At 45.4% G+C, this 21,159-nt stretch overlaps 1 pseudogene; it reads left to right on the plus strand.

Annotated features, from left to right (window-relative positions):
• Positions 1-86: 86 nt before the first annotated feature.
• Positions 87-19,404, plus strand: LOC103095724 (zinc finger protein 420-like; annotated as a pseudogene).
• The last annotated feature ends 1,755 nt before the right edge of the window (positions 19,405-21,159 follow it).

Consider the following 21,159-nt stretch of genomic DNA (forward strand, 5'->3'; position numbering starts at 1 on the left):
AGAACCTGCAATCCTGGCTCCAGGGCAGGAGGAGGGGCCTCGGGGAAGGGCGGGGCTAGCACCGGGAGGCGGGGCGGGACCAGCCCCAGGACCGCAGGCAGCGCAGAGGCCTCTGGGAAATAGGAAGTCGGGAGCACCTCTGGCCACACCTCTTGTTGCCCCTCCGAGCTCTGAGCCCCTGCGCGCTCCGGCCCCCTCGGCCCCCTCGGAGAGTCCTGCTGCCGGCCAGGGGTAATGAGCTCGGGAAATGGTGGGAAGGGGGCGGCAGAGCCCGAGGCTGCAGGCCCTACGGCGGGGGGGGGGGGGGGGGGGGGGAGGGGCTCCGAGGTAGATGGAGCCGGAGGGGGCGGAGAGAGGGAGGGGCCGGAGCGGCTGCCCTGCTCCCCAAGTTCGAGCAGGAGCAGCCGGCAGTGTGGACCCCGTGTGGCCGGGGGCGGGGCCTCCTTTGGGGGGTGCCTTCCGGAGCCCCGCTCCCCTGCTCTCACTTGACCCCTGGTGGGCGGCAGGGTCCCGGCTCTGAGCCTCGTCCCGGAGTATCTCTGGGCACCCACTACTGCCTCAGCCTTGGGGTCTCCTCCACGGAGCCTGCTTCCCTGCTGGGGTGTAGTTAACCCCCTGCTTCCCGCGGGGGACCCCCATTGCAGTTCCTCCCTTTGGGGTTAGCCCGGGAAGCTCCGTGCAGGATAAGGAGGAAGATGGCCCCAGAGCTCAGGGGAGGGAGGGAGGGCTTCTCGGAGGAGGTCAAGTTGGCCCAGGTTCTGGGTTCCACGTTGTCTCCCTCCCCCTTCCCTTGGGTGTGGGCGTGATCCTGCCCAGCCTGACTCCTCCTCCGTGATCATTGGTGTAAGAGAAGAATCACGTGAAAGCAGCCCCCCAAGAAAACCCCAATCAACCCAGGGGGGAATCCTGGCCCTTCAGAGCTGTCCAGGGTCACTGTATTGCCCAGAGGAGCTCCCTGAGTCCCGGGATCGCCCCACAGCCCAGCTGTTACTGCGTCCCGTGTCCTCCCCTCCGCCCCCCTCCATCTGCAGCGGGTGCGTCCCGCGGGCTCTTTGGCGACCCTCAGGCTCGGCGTGCCTTACGTGTGCCACACGCTGGTCCGCCGGTCCCCATGGACGGGCATTTCCCGTTCTTTGGCACCACAGAAGGAGCCGCTGGAAAGATTTCTGTGGCCGTCGGTGAGCCGATCTTTCTGGGATCGCCTGGATCAGAGGGTCTGCCTTCTTTTACAGCCTGGCGGGATGCTGTCACAGCTCCACCAACGATGCACCAGTGTCCCAATGTTGTCCCACCTCCCCTTTCCTGACCTAGTGGCCAATGGGTTGCGGTGAGGTGGCGCCCCAGTGTGGCTTTAAGGGGCACTTCTCTAGCCCAGAGGGATTGAGCACATGTTCCCTGGCATCATTGATGGCTTTGAGTTCTTCATCGGAAAACTGCCTATTTCACCACTCATCCACTGGCCAATGACTTGTATTATTATTCGTTAGTCCTCTATATATTTGAGAAAGGAGACGTTTTGTGAGGAACTTGACAAACAAAACCTACCTTCCGCCTTAGAATCAATACTATGTGTGGGTGACTTGCCCAGGGTCACACAGCTAGGAAGTGTCTGAGGCCACCTTTGAACTCGGGACTTGGGGTCTCTCTATGTCTAGGCCTGGCTCTGGATCCACTGAGCTGTGCCCAATCTGACGTTTTATCACAGACACTTGTAAGCAGTTTCCCCCAGTTTGTTGCTTCCCTTCTAATCTTGCTGGCATTGGTTTTGTTTGTCCAAAACCTTTGCATTGTCATCTAGTCGAAATTCTTGATTGCACACCTTGTGATGTTCTGGCTCTCGCTTGGTCCTCAATTCTTCCCTTCCCCATAGATCTGACAGCTTCTGAGCTAGTCTATGCGCCCCATTTGCTTCCTATTTAACTTGTAGCCTTGCCCTTTACATGTAAATGCTATGCTCCTTCTCCCCTCAGCTTGGAGTAGGGTGTGAGATGTTGCTCTGTACCTAGTTTCTGCCATACTGTTTTCCAGTTTTCTCAGCAGTGTTGGCCAGATAGTGGGTTCCTGGCCGGAAAGCTGGCACCTTTGGGTTTATCAGACACTAGATTGCTGAGGTCATTTACCCCTAGTCCATCCATTGACCCAGTCTTTATTTCTTAGCCAGCGCCAGATTGTCTTGACGACTTCTGCTTTGTGCTAAGATCTGGTGCTGCTGGGCCACCGTCCTTCCCCTTCTTTTCATTCTGAATTTTGTTACTATTTTCCCTACATTCCCTAAACTTGTTTTTTTAGAAGTCTGATAGATATGTCACTGAATAAATTAATTTAGGGAGGATGGTCATTTTTGTTATATTAGCTTGTCCCACCCATGAGCAATTAATGTGTTTTTTTTCAATTATTTAGATCTAGTTTTATTTGTGTTAAAAGTGTTTTGTAGGTGCGGTCATATAATTCCTTTGTTTGTCTTGGCTGTGTCTTCGATTCCCAAATATTGTATGTTGTCCAGAGGGTTTTTAGGTGGAGTTTCTCTTTCTGACTCTTGTTGCGGAGTTTTGTTGGAAATATGTAGAAATGCTGATGGTTTCCGTGGGTTTATTTTGCACCCGCGACTTTGCTAAAGTTATTGTTTCTACTAGCTATTTGGTTGGTTTTCTTGGATTCTTTAAGTAGACCATCATATTATCTGCAGAGTGACAGCTTGGTTTCCTCATTGCCTCTTCTAATCCCTTCGATTTCTTTTTCTTCTCTAATCGCTAGACCCACGTTAATGAATAGAGGTGATAGCGGGCATCCTTGCTTCGCTCCGGATTTATTGGGAAGGCTTCGAGTTTATCCCCATTGCAGATGATGTTGGCCGCTGCTTTGACATGAACACTGCGTGTTCTGTTGAGGAAAGGCCCTCGTATTCCCCCACTTTCTACTCTTTCCCGCAGAGAGGGCTATTGTATTTTGTCAAAGGCATCTACTGAGATAATGAGATGGTTTCTGGTGCTTTGATTCTTGATGGTCAGTGTTTCCTGGCCCCCCCTTATCCCATGAAGTTGGACTCTCTCTGCCCACCTTTAAGCCGTGTTCAGCGGGAGAGCTCTTGACTCTGTGGCTCGTTTTGTTTGGGGTTTGGATTCCTGTCTCGTTCAAGAGCTTTTCAAAGCTTGCTATGGAAGGAGAGTCACGAGTGGTTTGGGCTTTAGCTGCTTCTAAGGTGCCAGCTTGACCCGCCCCCTAGAGCAGCTTTCTTCTCAGGTCTCAGCCAGAGCAGTTGGCCCAGAGTCAGCAAGATGAGTGGCAGTGAGGAAGATGGGCTCTTCTACACTGGGGGGAAGAGGAGAGGGACGGCTCTGGAGCGGGGGTGGCTCCAGGCCAGCTCCTGCTTCTCAGAAAAGTAGAGAAGTCAAACATTGCCTGTGGGCAGTGGGTGGGGAGACAAGGCCAGGAAAAGATGGAGGAGCTTCACCACATGGACTCACTGGGGCTACTTTGCTGCCTCTACAGGGAGCCTGGAGCCAGAAGGGATGGCCTTTGAGAGGGACAGACTCCCAGGCCAGGTAAGTGCATTCCAGCCCTAGATGGGAGCCCCCTCAGCCAGGGAGGCCCTTCCCTGGCTGTGACACAAGGTGGACTGGGAAGCTGCTGCCTCCTTCCTGCTGGGCCATTTCCGTACCCACATCCCAGGCAGGAGGAAGAGCCCTTCCTGGCTCTCTTCTCAGGGTTTGGGAGGGATTCCTTGGCCCTTGGGCGGCTCAGACTCCAAGAGCTCCCCCAGAGGCTGCCTCACGTGTTGGCTTTCTCCCTGGGCACAAGTGAACACTGAGGACGACCATTGACTCCTTCATATTTCCTGTCTGGGGATGGTGTCTTTGCTCTCTCTGCCTACCTAGAGACAGACAGACACACACACACTCTCCCTCTGTCTCTGTCTCTCTGTCTCATTCTCTCTCTGTTTCTTTTGACTAACCTGTTCCCTCTTGAGTCTGGCCTGGAGCAGAGCCTCAGGGTGTCCTCTGGTCTGTGCCATCCTCAGGGAAGACTTTGTCCCCTGGAGCTGCTCCCTGGCTTCTGCCTCAAGTCCTCGAGTCTTCCCAGGTCTCTCCAGCTCCTTCCTGTCTCCCACTTCTTAGCCCACGTCAGCCAATGTGGAAGAACACCCTGGTGTGTGCCAGGCACTGCTCAGCCCAAAGGAAGGGAGAGACCATCAGCTGCCCTCCAGGCTCCCCCAGTCTGACCCAGGAGACCCCTCAGCAGCTGTGTCCAAACCAGCTCTGTGAGGATGGGATGGAGGGAGGCCCTCTGGGAGGGAAGGCTCTCAGGGTTCTGGAGACTCCTCCTTGCCCCTTACCTCATATCCAATATGGCGCCAGGGCCTGTCAGTTGCACCTTTGTAGCATCTCTCCAGTGTGCCCCTTCCTGTGTGTCCTGTGTCATCCTCCTGGTGGAGGCCCACATCACCTCCCTCCTGAACTATTAAGGCAACCTGCTGCTGGGCCTGTCGGCCACCAGGCTCTTCCCACTCCAAAGCCTCCTCCATCCAGCTGCTGGAGTGATTTCCCCACAGCACAGTTCTGATCATGCTACTCTCCTACTCCATAAACCCCAGTGGCTCCTTGTTCCCTCCCGGATCAAATAAAAAATTAAAAAAAAAAAAACAAAGAACAGAGAAGTTAAGTTGTAGTCGAGGATTACCTCCTCTTTTCTTTATTTGTATTTGCTTAAGATAAAGTTGTGGACTTGCTTGTCTTTGCTTCAGACAAAGATGAGGATTGACCTTCACCCATCCTGGGACCAGGGATGGAACAGTAAACATGAAGGATGCAGGATAACATTCATGAAGGACAAATGGCGATTAGGTGGGCGCCTCTCCCTTGTCTGCCCCTCTTCCCCTTGTTTGTATTTGTAATAACGAAGGATGTGGGTTAACCTTTGAACACCTGCCTATCCCTGGACCAAGGTTAGGGTCTCTGGGATGAAGAGTCATCAATTCCTGTGGGTTTTGTCTAGGTAGTCTTTGCCTATAAAAGTTCTGGGTGAAGCAAATAAAATGGGCACTAGTTCTCTCTTTCATACAGTGTCCATCTCTTCTTTTGTTACTCTTCATTTTTCGTTACCCCAAAGAGGATGTCACAGGACTGGCCGACCCTGGGGATGAGTCTTGTAAGCCACAGAGTCTTACGTTAAGTGATATGTATCATAGGATAAAGAGCAACATGATCGGTTATAGAGCTGGGATAATCAGGGACACAGTGATTGATTGGAATGATCAATAAGGAGCCAGGAATGCCCAACCCTCCTTCTCTCCTCAGACTCAGAAGTGACTCTTGTTTGAGTCCAAGTGCTAGGCCAGCCCGCCTTTGGACAGCAAAGCAGACATCTCTGAGAAATGGGTCAGGTGTGTAGAAATACTGGACTCCCTGGGACTCCCCTGAATCTTCAAATAGTTCCTACCTTTGTGGTCTTGGACAAGTCACTTCCCTGGATTGCCTAACCCTTTTTGCTCTTCTGTCTTAGAATGGATACAAAGACAGAAGTTAATGTTTGTTTTTGTTTGTTTTTTAATGGAGGGATTTATTGAGAGAAAAGCTAGACATCTTTGTCCAGCCAAGCCCTCCCAGTCGCTAGGGAAGGGCCAGCTGAGGGGACTGTGAGGCTGGCTTTTAAAGGGTATGCAATTGCTAGCAGGAATGGGGTGATGGGCTCTCATCCCCTCTCAGTCTGGGCAGGCTCTCCCAGTGGAAGGGATTAATGACCCTTTTTGCATATCAGCTCGTGAAAGGGAATTCTTATTCCCTTTGTCTATTTAAGTTCATCAACCAAGAACTTAAAGTATCCCTACTTGACATTTAGTAAGTTACTAACAGAGAGTCCCTGCCCTAACAGGCCACTGTATAGAAGTTGGAGCCTGAAAGAGATTGGGACACCTCTTCATTCTTGGATTCATTCCTGGCAGCCTTTAGCTTGGGAAGTGTGAGCTCTGGTGGGATTCTTGGCAGGCTTGGCCTAGTGTGCGCTGATGCTTTTTCGTTGTCTTTGGCTCTTACATTTTGGCTTCTGGATCCCGACTTTGGATTCTGGTGAGATTTGCTTTCTCGGTCTGGAGGCAGTAGGATTAGGATTTACGGTATTTTTAGTGAGATGCTATTTTCTACCTCCTTCCTATATTTCCCACATTAATATCTCTACCTTGCTGTAAATAAAGCTACTAATGGCCTACTGACTCAGTTTAATTTTATATTTTATAAATGGCAACCACAACAATTTATTTTAGCCATTATTTTTGTCAAACCACCATTTTAACTATTACATTTGGCTTCCAATTTTCATTATTACAAGCTGTTTCAGGGTGGATGTCTGAGCACCTTAGGTCCTCCTTTAGACTCTGGTTCAGCTTTGTCTTGAGTGGGTTGAAGCGGTCTGTTCAGGGCTGTCTGGAGTTCTAGAGTAAAAGCCAGGGGCTTCTGCTGCTGGACTTGCTTAGCAGGCATTCCTTTATTTATTTATTTATAGTATTTTTCCATGGTTACATGATTCATATTCTTTCCCTCCCCTTCTCATTCCCACCTTCCCAGAGCTGATGAGCAGTTCCACTGGGTTATCCGTGTATCATTGTTCAAAACCTATTTCTGTATTATTCATATTTGCAGTAGAGCAATCTTTTAATGTCAAAACCCCAATCCTATCCCCATTCGACCACGTGGTTGATCCTATGTTTTTCTTCAGTGTTTCTACTGCCCCCAGTGTTTCCTCTGGATGTGGAGAGTGTTCTTTCTCATACATCCCTCTGAGTTGTTCAGGATCACTTCATTGCCACTAATGGAGAAGTCCATTACATTCTCTTGTACCATAGTGTATCCGTCTCTGTGTACAATGTTCTCCTGGTTCTGCTCCTCTCGCTTTGCATCACTTCCTGGAGGTTGTTCCAGTCTCCATGGAATTCCTCCACTTTATTACTCCTTTGAGCACAATAGTATTCCATCACCAACAGACACCACAATTTGTTCAGCCATTCCCCAATTGAAGGGCATCCCCTCATTTTCCAATTTTTGGCCACCACAAAGAGCGCAGCTATGAATATTTTTGTACAAGTCTTTTTCCTTATTATCTCTTTGGGGTACAAACCCAGCAGTGCTATGGCTGGATCAAAAGGCAGACAGTCTTTTAGCACCCTTTGGGCATAGTTCCAAATTGCCCTTCAGAATGGTTGGATCAGTTCACAACTCCACAAGCAATGAATTAATGTCCCTACTTTGCCACATCCCCTCCAGCCTTCATTACTTTCCTTTGCTGTCATGTTAGCCAGTCTGCTAGGTGTGTTGTACCCCACAGTTGTTTTGATTTGCCTTTCTCTGATTATAAGAGATTTAGAACACTTTTTCATGTGCTTATTAATAGTTTTGATTTCTTTAACTGAAAATTGTCTATTCATGTCCCTTGCCCATTTATCAGTTGGGGAATGACTTGGTATTTTTTGTACAATCGATTTAGCTCCTTATAAATTTGAGTAATTAGACCTTTGTCAGAGGTTTTTGTAATGATTGTTTCTCATTTTGTTGCTTCCCTTCTGATTTTAGTTGCATTGGTTTTGTTTGTACAAAACCTTTTTAATTTGATGTAGTCAAAATGATTGATTTTACATTTTGTGGCTCTTTCTAAGTCTTGTTTGGTTTTAAAGTCTTTCCCTTTCCAAAGGTCTGACATGTATACTAGTCTGGGTTCACCTAATTTGCTTATAGGTTCCTTCTTTATATTCAGGTCATTCACCCATTCTGAGTTTATCTTGGTGTAGGGTGTGAGGTGTTGATCCAAACCTAGTCTCTCCCACACTGTCTTCCAGTTTTCCCAGCAGTTTTTATCAAATAGTGGGTTTTGGTCCCCAAAGCTGGGCTCTTTGGGTTTGTCGTAGACTGTCTTACTGAGTTCATTTGCCCCTAATCTATTCCACTGATACTCCTTTCTGTCTCTTAGCCAGTACCATATTATTTTGATGACCACTGCTTTATAGTGCAGTTTGAGATCTGGGACTGCAAGGCCCCCTTCCTTTGCATTTTTTTTTTCATGATTTCCCTGTATATTCTTGATCTTTTGTTTTTCCAAATGAACTTTGTTATGGTTTTTTTCTAATTCAGTAAAAAAGTTTTTTGGTAGTTCAATGGGTATGACACTAAATAAGTAAATAAATTTGGGTAGGATTGTCATTTTTATCATGTTAGCTCATCCTACGCATGAGCAGTTAATGTTTTTCCAATTGTTTAGATCTAGTTTTAATTGTGTGGAGAGTGTTTTATAGTTGTGTTCACATAGTTCTTGTGTTTGTCTTGGCAGATAGATTCCTAAGTATTTTATATTGTCTAGGGTGATTTTAAATGTAATTTCTCTTTCTAATTCTTGATGATGAAATAGGTTGGATATATATAGAAATGCTGATGACTGATGTGGGTTTATTTTGTATCCTGCAACTTTGCTAAAGTTGTTGATTATTTCCACTAGCCTTTTAGTTGATTCTCTAGGATTCATTAAGTAGATTATCATATCATCTGCAAAGAGTGATAGCTTGGTCTCCTCATTGCCAATTTTAATACCTTCAATTTCTTTTTCTTGGCTAATTGCTACTGCTAGTGTTTCTAGTACAATGTTAAATAGTAGAGGTGATAATGGGCATCCTTGCTTCACTCTTGATCATATTGGGAAGGCTTCTAGTTTATCCCCATTGCAGATGATGTTTGCTGATGGTTTTAGATAGATACTGTTTGTTATTTTTAGGAAAGACCCTTGTATTCCTATGCTTTCTAGTGTTTACAGTAGGAATGAGTGTTGTATTTTGTCGAAGGCTTTTTCTGCATCGATTGAGATAATCATGTGGTTTTTGTCAGTTTGCTTGTTGATATGGTAAATTATGTGGATGGTTTTCCTAATATTGAACCAGCCCTGCATCCCTGGTATAAATCCTGCTTGATCGTGATGAATGACCCTTCTGATCACTTGCTGGAGTCTTTTTGCTAATATCCTATTTAAGATTTTTGCATCTGTGTTCATTAAGGAAATTGGTCTATAATTTTCTTTCTCCATTTTTGACCTGCCTGGCTTTGGAATCAGCACCATGTTTGTGTCATAAAAGGAATTTGGTAGCACTCCCTCTTTGCTTATTATGTCAAATAGTTTGTATAGTATTGGGATTAGCTGTTCTGCGGATGTTTGATAGAATTCACTTGTGACTCCATCAGGCCCTGGGGATTTTTTCTTAGGGAGTTCTTTGATGGCCTGTTGGATTTCATTTTCTGATATGGGATTATTTAAGAATTCTATTTCTTCTTCTGTTAGTCTAGGCAGTTTATATTTTTTTAAATATTCATCCATATCGCCTAGATTACCATATTTGTTGCCATATAATTGGGCATGGTAGTTTTTAGTGATTGCCTTAATTTCCTCTTCATTGGAGGTGAGGTCTCCCTTTTGCCGCATTCATTGGCCTATGCCCTCCCTAATTTGTTAACATATGAACTCAAGGATATTGGGGGGATTTCTTTGTAAAGTGAGGGTTCTAGCTGTTCTTGCCAAATGTATTTGAATTTTCCTAGGAGTCTCCCAGGACCTGGAGTTGCTTTTCCCCCCTTTTGGTTATTTTACATCTAAATGGATCTGCTCTCTCTCTGGTCAGCTGACAGGTTGAGGATTTCCTGCTTTTGGAAGCATTCCCCTATTTCACTTTTGTTTTCTCAGTTCCCTTAGCATCCACTGCAGGACAGGTTCCAGTCATTCTTTTCATTGATTCTGTCTTCACTGAGACTTTCTCTTTCTCCTTTACTATTATATTGGTCTGCTTTTCTACGCTTCCTCCGATTCTCTAAGGGGGTTGATCTATTGCATTGGTCTTTCCAAAGAACCAGCATTCAGTTTTCTCTCTCACTTCTTTTGGTCCTTTGTTTCCAATTGATCTTTCTCCTTTCAAGTTTTCCATCATGTCTTCTTTGGGCTTAGTTTTGATTTGTCAATTTGGGGAAGTTTGAGAAGTCTGTCTTCAGTTTATCAAACCTCTTTTCTTCATGCAAATATCAATAATATGGAAATAGGCCCTGATCAGTGACACAGGTAAACCCGGTGAAATTGCTCGTTAGGCTGGGGGAGAGGGGGGAGGTGCGAGAAAGAACATGAGTCTTGTGACCATGGAAAAATCGTCTAAATCATCTAATTAAATAAAATCTTCTAAAATAAAATAAATAAATAATCCTAAAAAACCCTTCTTTTCTTCTTCGTGTCTGATGGTATGTCCATGTAATGAGCTCCTAGGACTGCTTGAGCTGAATCACAGGCTTGGTGGTTTGTTGTTTGATCAGGTCACAGATCAGATTCTGAAAGACAGAGTTGCAAATGTGAAAAATATTCTTACTTTTTAAATGAGCAAATAACCAATAAATTGAGGTCAGTGGTCTCCCTCCAGGCAGAATGCTGGGTCTGTTTAAATGAATCCCTGTCAAATCTGGCCTCAGACACGTCCCAGCTGGGTGACCCTGGGCAAGTCACTCAACCCCCATGGCCTAACCTGTACCACTCTTCTGCCTTGGAACCAATACACAGTATTGACTGGAAGTTAAGGGTTTAAAAAAATAAATGTCTTCCTGACAGCAAATTCCTGTGACCTCCCCAACAGGCAAAAGATGACCCTAATTGGGGGGCATTTAATGAGGAGATGGGCTAAGAGTTTTTTAACTCCTCCCATTTTGGGGTGGCACAGCATCAGCTGAGAACATGGCCTGGTGATGGGATTCAGGTTTTACCTGGCTTTGTTTCCCTTTTGTAACCCCCTAACTGATTAGGAAGTGAGGACGGGCCTGACGGTTGGCTAGAGCCAGGTGACGTCTCTTTCTAGGGCAGACAGAGAGGGCCAAACCAGGCCAGGCCTCGGGACAGAGGGCCTGGGAGGAGTCTATGAAAGCTGAGGGATTGAAACAGAAGGGAGTGTTCCACAGGCCTATTGGTGAGCAAAGGACGCGGCCTCACCCCGGAGATTGCCGAGAGCCCCGGTGTCCTCGAGGAGTCACTAACTGGCAGATAACTACATGCCAAGACTGACTCCCCAGACAGGAGGAGACCCAAGCGTGGCAGTACTAAATATTCATGGAAGCCTTCAGAGTCTGAAGCTGAAGCGTTTCCTACATGGAGAATAGTGTGAGAGAATGAGAGATGGATGGAGAGAAGCACTGCCCGCAGCTGAGTGCTGGGGGGATGATTTCATTGTGATGTGGCTCTCAGGCCTCTGTGCTCTGCCCTGGGCTGCTCTAGGAGGCCATGACGTTCCAGGATGTGGCTGTGGACTTCACGCGAGAGGAGTGGCGCCTCTTGTCTCCTCCCCAGAAGGAGCTGTACAGGGAGGTGATGCTGGAGAATGTCCGGAACCTGCTCTCTGTGGGTAAGGAGCCTCTCCCTGCTGCCCGAGTCTGCCATCCAAGGGAATGTCGCCCTCAGCAGCAGGCAGGGTGGGGAGCAGTTTTCAGTCAGGAGGAAGGGACGAGGGCTGGTATGGCGAGTCCCCGAGCCAGGGCCTTCCTGCTGCCTGGTTCTCCTGTGAAAGGATGGTATGAGAGCTTCCTCTAATTTTTAGATAATGGAAACTACGGAATGAGTCTGTTCTTTGATTCCAAAGTGGCTGCATTATCTCCCCCAAAAGAACTGTCCCTCAGGAGTCTGGGAACAATTCTATGGCCCCTGCTTGCATGCCCTTGTTGCTGCCTGGAGTACAGACTGGCCAGTCAAAAGAATTTGGACCAGTGAGGGTTTGTGGAGTGTCCAGTAGGAGAATCCCAGCCAAGGAGGCAAACACTCCCCAAATGAGTAGTACACAAAGTTTACATAGAGTTCCAGGATGGGGAGCCAGGCAAGGGGGCACGGCAAAAGCGCCTTCCTCAAGGGCCCCGTGTCTGGGCTCCAGGCACTTGTGGCCCAATGAGCCTTTTACACATTTGGGGCATTAGAAGTCTGCCAGATCGGAGCAGAAGTGCATGGGCTGTGGGGAGCCGGCTATTCCTTAGGCCAGGTCACACAGCAGGGCAGTGTGGTGTGCCCCATTCTGAGTTGCTTGCACTACCAGCACCAGTGGGTGAGTCAAGACTCAGTTGTGTGAACATCAGGGAAGGATTCTCAGAATGGAGCAGCTCTGAGCCCACTCCCTTTCCCTAAGGAGGAATCAAATGACAATCCCCATGTGCAGGGCTTCCAGCTCCCCCAGAAGACGTGCTCTCTTCTTTGGAGCAGAGGGAAGCCCCTTGGAAGCTGGAGCAAGAAGGCCTGAGGAGCTGCTGCCCAGGTGAGGGAGGGGAAAAGAGGTGTGGGAGAGCCGGGGTGACCAGAGGCTTCTGGGTGCTCTGGTGAAGCCAGGGCTAGCTTTGGGGGCAGGAGAATCTGACATGGAATTGTTTTTCAGAGGTTTTAGTAGGGGCTCCCTGGGCAAGTCACTAAAGCCCTGAGCCTCTGTTTCCCCATCTGGAAAATGAGGGGAGATTGGACTCTTAAGGCCTTCCGGGTGCCTTTCAGGGATCAGTCTTTGGCTGTACAAAGCCAGTGTTTGGTATTTGGGGTCGTGGAACTCTCTGAAAGGGAGTGCAAAAAGGAGTTAGGCTAGCCGATAGGAGCTCTTTCTTTGGCTTTCTTCCAAGTCAGCCAGCATAAAGTTCCTGCTCTGAGCCAGGCACTGGGTATAAAGAGAGGTGAAACGGGCAACCCCCAGCTCTCCTGGAACTCAGTCAGCTGGGGCAGACAGCAGGCAAACAAATATGCCGATGCCTGCTATGGCGAGGGCAAACTGGAAAGAATAAGGAGAGGGAGGGCGCTACTGACGTTAAGGAGGCCTGGAAGACTTCTTGTGGAAGGGGCTTTAGCTGGGACTCCTGGGAGTGGCTCAAAGGAGGGTTAGAGAGAAATGGTCGTCTCTGGGGCGCTAGGAAAGGTATCATTAGTGTGGGAGAGACTGAAAATTTAGTGAGAAAAATGGGTTCACTGGAGGAAGGAAGGAATGCACTGAGGCATAAGGCAGAGTGGAATGAGATTCTTTTTACTAAGGTCAGGAGGTTTGCCTGGGCAAACAGAAGCATCACCCTTCATCTGATTCTGAAGCTCAAAAGGAGAAGGAGGCATCCGAGCTATGTGGCCTCCAGAGAGCAAGATCGATTTTGGAAAATGGCTTTTGTGCTTTCCGTGAAATAGGAGACCGCGTTCTCGTGGGACAAGCCATAAAGGAGGGTTGAGGAGCAATGAAAACGTTTGGGCGAGCTGCTGTGGTGGGTGGCAAAGAAATCAGTCAGGGAGATGGGACAGGATTGCCTGCTGGCCACAGTGAGAGCCCCGCCGAGCTCAGGGAGCCTCAGTTTTAGTGGCCCCGTGCAGTGATTTTCTCTCTCTCCATTCATAGCACAAGAGGAGGGAAAAGGGCTGCCTTCTCTAGAAGCCATCCAGGGCTAAGCTTTGCCTAAATCATCAGCCCCAGCCCTTTCCTGACCTCTGGCAGGGCTCAGCCTTTGGCCAGTTCTGGGGGAATCCAGTGGCCACACCGCCTTGGTTCCTGAAGATGGGAGCCAGAGACTCCCAAGTGTTCCATAGAATGAGACCCTTCAGGAGCCTCGAAAGAAGCTTCTGTGATCTTCAGCACTGGGTCTGCTCAGGTCCATCGGGGTTAGAACCTCACTAGGGCAGGAGAGACAGACAGAAATATGGCCGAGGCCAGAGCGCACATAATGTTTAGGAGACAGATGAGAATGCAAGGATTGAGGCAGAGGCTGGGGCCTGGTCTCGGCCCCACGGCCCAGTCAGTCAGTCAGTAAACACGGAGTAAATATCTTCTGGGTTCTGGGCACTGGGCTAAGCTCTGAGGATACGAAAGAAGGCAGAAGACAGTCTGTGCTCTCGGGGAGCTTCCAGTCTAGGATCCAAACATGGAGATGGTTTGAGAAGCAGCAAAAGGCCCTGAGCCTCCCTCTGAACTCTTCCAGGGAAAAGAGTGCTTGGGAATGGAACTACATTTAGTTGGCCTGGGAAACAAGTGATGAGAGGAGGGAGTATAATAAAGGTATAAAAAGGACAGCAGAATTGGGGGCAGAAATAGATACAAGTAAAAGCTAGCACGGACTATATGCCACATACTTTCTAAATGTTACCTTCATAAGAACTATAGGACTTGGACACTGTTATTATGTCCATTTTATAGATGAGGAAACCAAGACAAACAGAGGTCCTATAATTTGCTCATGATTACAGTACTAGCAAATTTCTGAGAATGGGATTGGAACTCAGGTCTTCCTGACCAGAGGCTCAGCATTCTATCCACTGCACCACCAGCTGTATTCTCATGATTAAACAGAGTACTGTAAGAATGCTCTCACACACATAGGAGGTAGAAAATTGGACAACAAAATGAATTGTGAATTACTTTGTAAAAGATTCTTTTTCTAATGCTAGCATACTAACTACCCTCTTAGTGAAACTCTTGCCTGAAAAGGCAGTTATTTCAGTTGTCTCCAACTCTTTGTGACCCAAAGTGGGGTTTTCTTGGCAAGGATATTGGAGTAGTCTGCCATTTCCTTCTCCAGCTCATTTTACAGATGAGAAAACTGAGATAAACAGGATGAAGAGATTTCCCCAGTGCATCACACAATGACACACAATGTCAGAATCTGGATTTGAACTCAGATCTTCCTGATTCTAGGCCCAGTGCTCTGTCCACTGCCCCACCTGGCTGCCTCCACTAAACTCTTTTGAATGATTAATCCATGTTGCCATACAATTCCTTTGAGAACTCTGAGATAGAAGAATAGTAACAGAAGCAGAGGAGAAGTGCAGATCAGAAAACCGCCTCACAGCACAGTCATGAGTGGCCACTTGAGCTCTGTTTTGTAGAACACTTTGGAAAGTTCATGATGGTTTCTTGATGGCCTCTCCTGTGCTTGCCTAGAGACCAGGGTTTTCCAAAAGCCTGATGTCTCTGCTGCAAGACTGCAAGTGCAATCAGTGTTTTGATCTGGTCATCCCAGCTTTGAAGAGATGATATTATATGGCAACCCAGGCATGAGAGAATTTCTCTGGTGCAGGGATAGTTGGCCTGTGAAGGTGTGTGCTTGCCTGGGAGCATTTACATGGGAATTTGAACAACCTTCCTGGAAGTTTGGAAACAATCTGGTATCAAATGGAGAGCCTAAAAGAGTAGGCCACTTAGAAGCAGTCAGTCTTGGATGGAATCACTGCATGAACCATAAAGGCATTATATGCCTACTCAGGGGAGTTTGCAATCACTGCAGAAAGAAATCTGGTGGTTGAAACATGCACATGTTGTCCCTGAGAGAAAATATCTTTGTAACAAAATTGGGCAATTCTTTAATCCTTCAGATGCCATTAACAACAAATTTTCAGTTCGGATCCCTTGGACCATTATCTCAGATTCCTAGGAAATTTATGAGTAACTAAATGGTTAGAGTTATTAGTGGACTAATAGTGGAGCATGCTGTCCAATTATTTACAGAAGGAATGACAGCCTCGAGTTCCTCTTTGAGATACCTATTTCCAGATATGGGAAGTGCCAAACATTTAAAAAATTGTTATTAGAATGGTTTTATTTTTCTTTTTGTGAGCAGAGGCATTTAAAGATAATTTTTTTAAAAAAGTAATGTTAAGTCTATACCCAGAAAGTAAGAAGACAAAACAAAACCTCACGTCTCAGGTAAACTTAAAAAAAGATGTTGCCATTCATCACATGATTTCAGATATTGTAAGAGAAGAACTGAGATGGAAGGTGATCATCACATTATGCTGAAAAACAACATAGATCATGAAATAATTGGAATATTTGTTATAAGTATACCAAATGGTAGAAAGTACAGACAGTAAAAGGGAAATGGAAAAGGAAGTATTAAAAGTGCAGTCTGTCCAGTACTGTGGACAGAGCATGCTCAGTCACAGGATTTGAGTTTAGCGATTAGAATTTGGGTCAAGTCATTCAGCCATTCTGAGCTCTTGGCCTAAGTGGTGAATGTAATGAGAGTGCTGGCCCTATCTGTGTCACAGGTTTGTTGTGAGCATCCATTGTGATTGTGTGTGAAGCTCCTTGTAAATTAAACAATCCTTCAGGTATGAGATAATGAGATTTTTAAATGATCAATTTTGCCCATGTAAATTTGAAAATTTTCTCTTTCCCTTGAGATTTAGAATGTCACTCAGTTTGTGCTCTGCCAGTGGAGGGAAGCGGGGTGGGATATAACTGTACATGGATGCAAATGTGACTGTGTATATAGGCTTGCTTCACTGTTTGTTTCTTTCAGAAGGAAAGGTCAGACCTGAAATGAAAACCACTTCTGCAGAACTAAACCTTTCTGTGCATGAAACCACCCATAAGCAAAGATTCATGAGTGATGGTCCTTCTGACTTTCCTTGGAGAGAAAACTGTGCTGAATATCAGAGAATCCATACTGGGGAGAAACCTTACGAATGTAATCATTGTGGAAAAGCTTTCAAATGTAGCTCCAATCTTACTAACCATCAGAGAATCCACACTGGGGAGAAACCTTTTCAATGTAATCATTGTGGAAACACTTTCACGTATAGCTCCAGTCTTACTAAACATCAAAGACTACACACTGGGGAGAAACCATATCAATGTAATCAATGTGGAAAGATACTCAGATGCAACTCTAGTCTTGCCATACATCAGAGAATCCATACTGGGGAAAAACCTTATAAATGTAATCAGTGTGGAAAGGCTTTCATGTGTAGTTCCAATCTTTCTAAACATAAGAGATTGCACACTGGGGAGAAACCTTATGAATGTAATCAATGTGGAAAGGCTTTTACCCAGAAGGCCAGTCTTGTTAAACACCAGAGAATCCACACTGGAGAGAAACCTTATCAATGTAATCAGTGTGGAAAGGCTTTCACATATAGCTCTAATCTTACTAGCCATCAAAGAATGCACGCTGGGGAGAAACCTTATGAATGTAATCAGTGTGGAAAGGCTTTTACACAGAAGGCCAGTCTTGCTGAACATCAGAGAATCCACACTGGGGAGAAACCTTATGAATGTAATCATTGTGGAAAGGCTTTCAAATGTAGCTCTAATCTTACTAACCATCAGAGAATGCACACTGGAGAGAAACCTTATGAATGTAATCAGTGTGGAAAGGCTTTTACACAAAAGGCCAGTCTTGCTGAACATCAGAGAATCCATACTGGGGAGAAACCTTATGAATGTAATCATTGTGGAAAGGCTTTCAAATGTAGCTCCAATCTTACTAGCCATCAGAGAATCCATACGGGGGAGAAACCTTATGAATGTAAACAATGTGGAAAGGCATTCAGTCAGAGCTCTAGTCTTGCTGAACATCAGAGAAGTCACACTGGAGAGAAACCTTATGAATGCAACCAGTGTGGAAAGGCTTTCACATATAACTCCAGTCTTAGTAAACATCAGAGAATGCACACTGGAGAGAAACCTTATGAATGCAGTCAATGTGGGAAGGCTTTTAGAAGCAGCTACCATCTTAGGCATCATGAGAAAATTCATACAGGAGAGAAACCTTATAAATGTAATCAGTGTGGAAAGGCTTTTACCCAGAAGGCCAGTCTTGTTAAACACCAGAGAATCCACACTGGGGAGAAACCTTATCAATGTAATCAGTGTGGAAAGGCTTTCACATATGGCTCTAATCTTACAAGCCATCAAAGAATGCACGCTGGGGAGAAACCTTATGAATGTAATCATTGTGGAAAGGCTTTTACACAGAAGACCAGTCTTGCTGAACATCAGAGAATCCACACTGGGGAGAAACCTTATGAATGTAATCATTGTGGAAAGGCTTTCAAATGTAGCTCTAATCTTACTAACCATCAGAGAATGCACACTGGAGAGAAACCTTATGAATGTAATCAGTGTGGAAAGGCTTTTACACAAAAGGCCAGTCTTGCTGAACATCAGAGAATCCATACTGGAGAGAAACCTTATGAATGTAATCATTGTGGAAAGGCTTTCAAATGTAGCTCCAATCTTACTAGCCATCAGAGAATCCATACGGGGGAGAAACCTTATGAATGTAAACAATGTGGAAAGGCATTCAGTCAGAGCTCTAGTCTTGCTGAACATCAGAGAAGTCACACTGGAGAGAAACCTTATGAATGCAATCAGTGTGGAAAGGCTTTCACATATAACTCCAGTCTTAGTAAACATCAGAGAATGCACACTGGAGAGAAACCTTGTGAATGCAGTCAATGTGGGAAGGCTTTTAGAAGCAGCTACCATCTTAGGCATCATGAGAAAATTCATACAGGAGAGAAACCTTATAAATGTAATCAATGTGGAAAGGCTTTCAAATGTAGCTCCAGTCTTATTAAACATCAGAGAATCCACACTGGGGAGAAACCTTATGAATGTAATAAAGAGGAAGGGCTTTCACAAACAGCTCCAATTTTGCTACCCATCAGAGAATCCACAGTGGGGACAAACTTTATGAATGCAATCAATGTGGAAAAGGCTTCAGGGGAAAACCAGAACTTAAATCTCATCAGAGAATTCATACTCCATAGAAATCACTGACATGAATGAGGAAGGGCATTCAAGTGGAGTGCAGATCTTCATGAACAGAAGCTAATTCACCTGGGCAAAAGCCATATATGGACTCCACATAGAAAGGCCTTCAGCCAAAGATCTCTTTACCTCAGAGGATTAATATTTGAAAGAAGTCTTTTAAATGTACTCAAAATATCTTTCTCTAAATGATGGAGGTCACTGGTAAAGGGTTAAAAATTTTTTTCTCACTATAACAGAATAGTGAAATAAGGGAAAGAAATTTGTGTTCACCTATCAGGTTGCAAAATAGCCATAGGGGCTAGTAGAGTTGCTTATAAACTACAGAATTGTGTGAGGAGAGATATTGATATTCTCCAAAAATAAGATATCTTTAGAATAAGGAAAGGGACTTGCCACTATTATGTCAACTGGGAGAAGAATGCTTAGTAAAGAGAAGACATCAGAACTGTTTGATCAAGAGTCTAAAAATTGGGGGAATTTCAGCCTTTCTCAAGCCACCTGTATGTATGTGTTTGTGTAACATGTATGTAATATGTAACAAGAAACTTCTTAACTTGAGATAGTTTCTTCTGCCTCTTGATTTTTCTGCCAATCATGGTTTGGCATGTATCGGGTACTTAATAAATGTTTCTCCCCATTCTGCTGGGTTTTTAATGTTCTTTTTCACCCATGCCTTTAGTGCCCTCATTGCCAAAGCTTATGTCTCAACCCCTATATGAGGAGTTTCCTGATTTCTCCCAGTGGTTAGTGGTCTCTCAGCCCCTCTAATTTACTTTGGATTTACATTGTATATGTTTTGAGTTTGTTTTTCCCTCTGTATACAATATGTTCTCCCAGTAAAATGGAAATTCCTTGAGGCTCAAGATGGTTTCTTTTTTATTCTCTATCCTCAGCACATAGAAATAGTGCTTTTTCACATTGAAGTCCCTTAATGAATGCTGGTTGGATTGAATTGAAAAATTTGAAGACATTTTCAGACAATTTTAAATAGTCTTTTATGGTATTATTTCTGATTAAGGTATGTAGAAATGATCTATTTTTGTGAGCTTCTCTGCTACCTTTGTAGTGGTTGTCTTTTACTCTGATTTGTGCCTTTGTTTAATCTCTTGGATTTTCTGGGTTTACTATCAGATTATGCACAAATAGAGATGTTTTTTATTCAGATATTTTATTTTCTAATTTTCCATGTGTTTTCTAAAATTATAAGATCCAAATTATCTCTCCCCCCCTTCCCTTTCTCCTTTCAGGGGTGTTAAGCAATTTGATCTGGGTTACAAATGTATTATCATGCAAAACCTACTTCCAGTTGGTCATTGTTGGAAGAGAAAAAAAAAACAAATAAAACCACAAACTAATGTGAAAAATAGTATACTTTGATCTGCATTCCAATTCCAGTTGTTCTTACTCTGGCAATGGATTGCATTCTTTGTGATAAGTTCTTCAGAATTGTTCCAGATCATTGAATTGCTAAAAGTAGCGAAGTCTTTCATGGATGATTATCATCCAATATTGCTGTTACTGTGTACAATGTTCTCCCAGCTTTACTTATTTCCCTCTGCATCAGTTTGTGTGTAGATATTTCCTGCTTTTTCTGAAATGATCATGGGTGATGCAAAATACCTCCATCCTGTGGCACTCCAACAGTGGATGTTACAGAGTAACGTATCTAATGGCCTGGCATCAGCCTGAATGTCAATATGCAATATCACTGTGGAGGAAGGAGCTAGTGGGTTTTTAAAATGCAAGCTCAGGAAGGAGAGGCTCTTTTTCCTTCTGCACTTGAACAGACTGACTCCCTAGGCCCATGGAGGCAAATCTATGGCATGCATGGCAAAGAGGGCACATAGAACCCTCTCTGGGGACAAATCCACTGTCGCCCACTCTAGAAAGGCAGAGGGACTCGGGCAGAGTTTCTCCTTTCTCCCTCTCCACTATGCCTCCCACTCCTCTGCCCAGCAGCCCAATTGGAGTGCTTCCTCCTGTCTAGGGTAAGGTGGGCAGCTCACAGGTGACAGAGCTAGAAGGGATGGCTCAGGCCATCCCCCCCCCCCCATATGTACTTGAAGACATTGCTCACTTTACCCACTTCTCTCCTTGTTAGCCCAGTGGGAGCACTTTCTCCCTCCCCTGTTTGGATAAGGAGGAAAGGAGGTGGTGGCACTTAGTCTTGGGGGGAGCATGGCACACAGTCTCCAAAAGGTTTGCCATCACTTCCCTAAGCTGATGCTTGACAAGGGACAGCATGGAGGAGACCATGCTGGTCTGGAACCTAGAACTCAATCATAGGTAGATTTCAACCTTGTTCTCTTCTCTCTCATTTTATTTATAAATGCTTATAACTCTGGCTAAACCCCTTTATATCTGTTACAGTCCTGTTCCTTATTTCTTATAGCACAATAGTGTTCCATCATCATCATATACCATGATTTGTTCAGCCATTCCTCAATCAATGGACATCCCCTCAATTTCCAATTCTTTGCCACCACAAAAAGAGCAGCTGTAAATATTTTTGTGCAAGAAGTTCCTTTACTTTTTTATTATTATTATTATTATCCTTTGGAACACAGACCCAGTAGTGCTACTACAGGATCAGAAGCTAGGCACAGTTTTATAGTCCT

Source organism: Monodelphis domestica, chromosome 5 (assembly GCF_027887165.1).
Source record: "Monodelphis domestica isolate mMonDom1 chromosome 5, mMonDom1.pri, whole genome shotgun sequence".
Classification (NCBI taxonomy): domain Eukaryota; kingdom Metazoa; phylum Chordata; class Mammalia; order Didelphimorphia; family Didelphidae; genus Monodelphis; species Monodelphis domestica.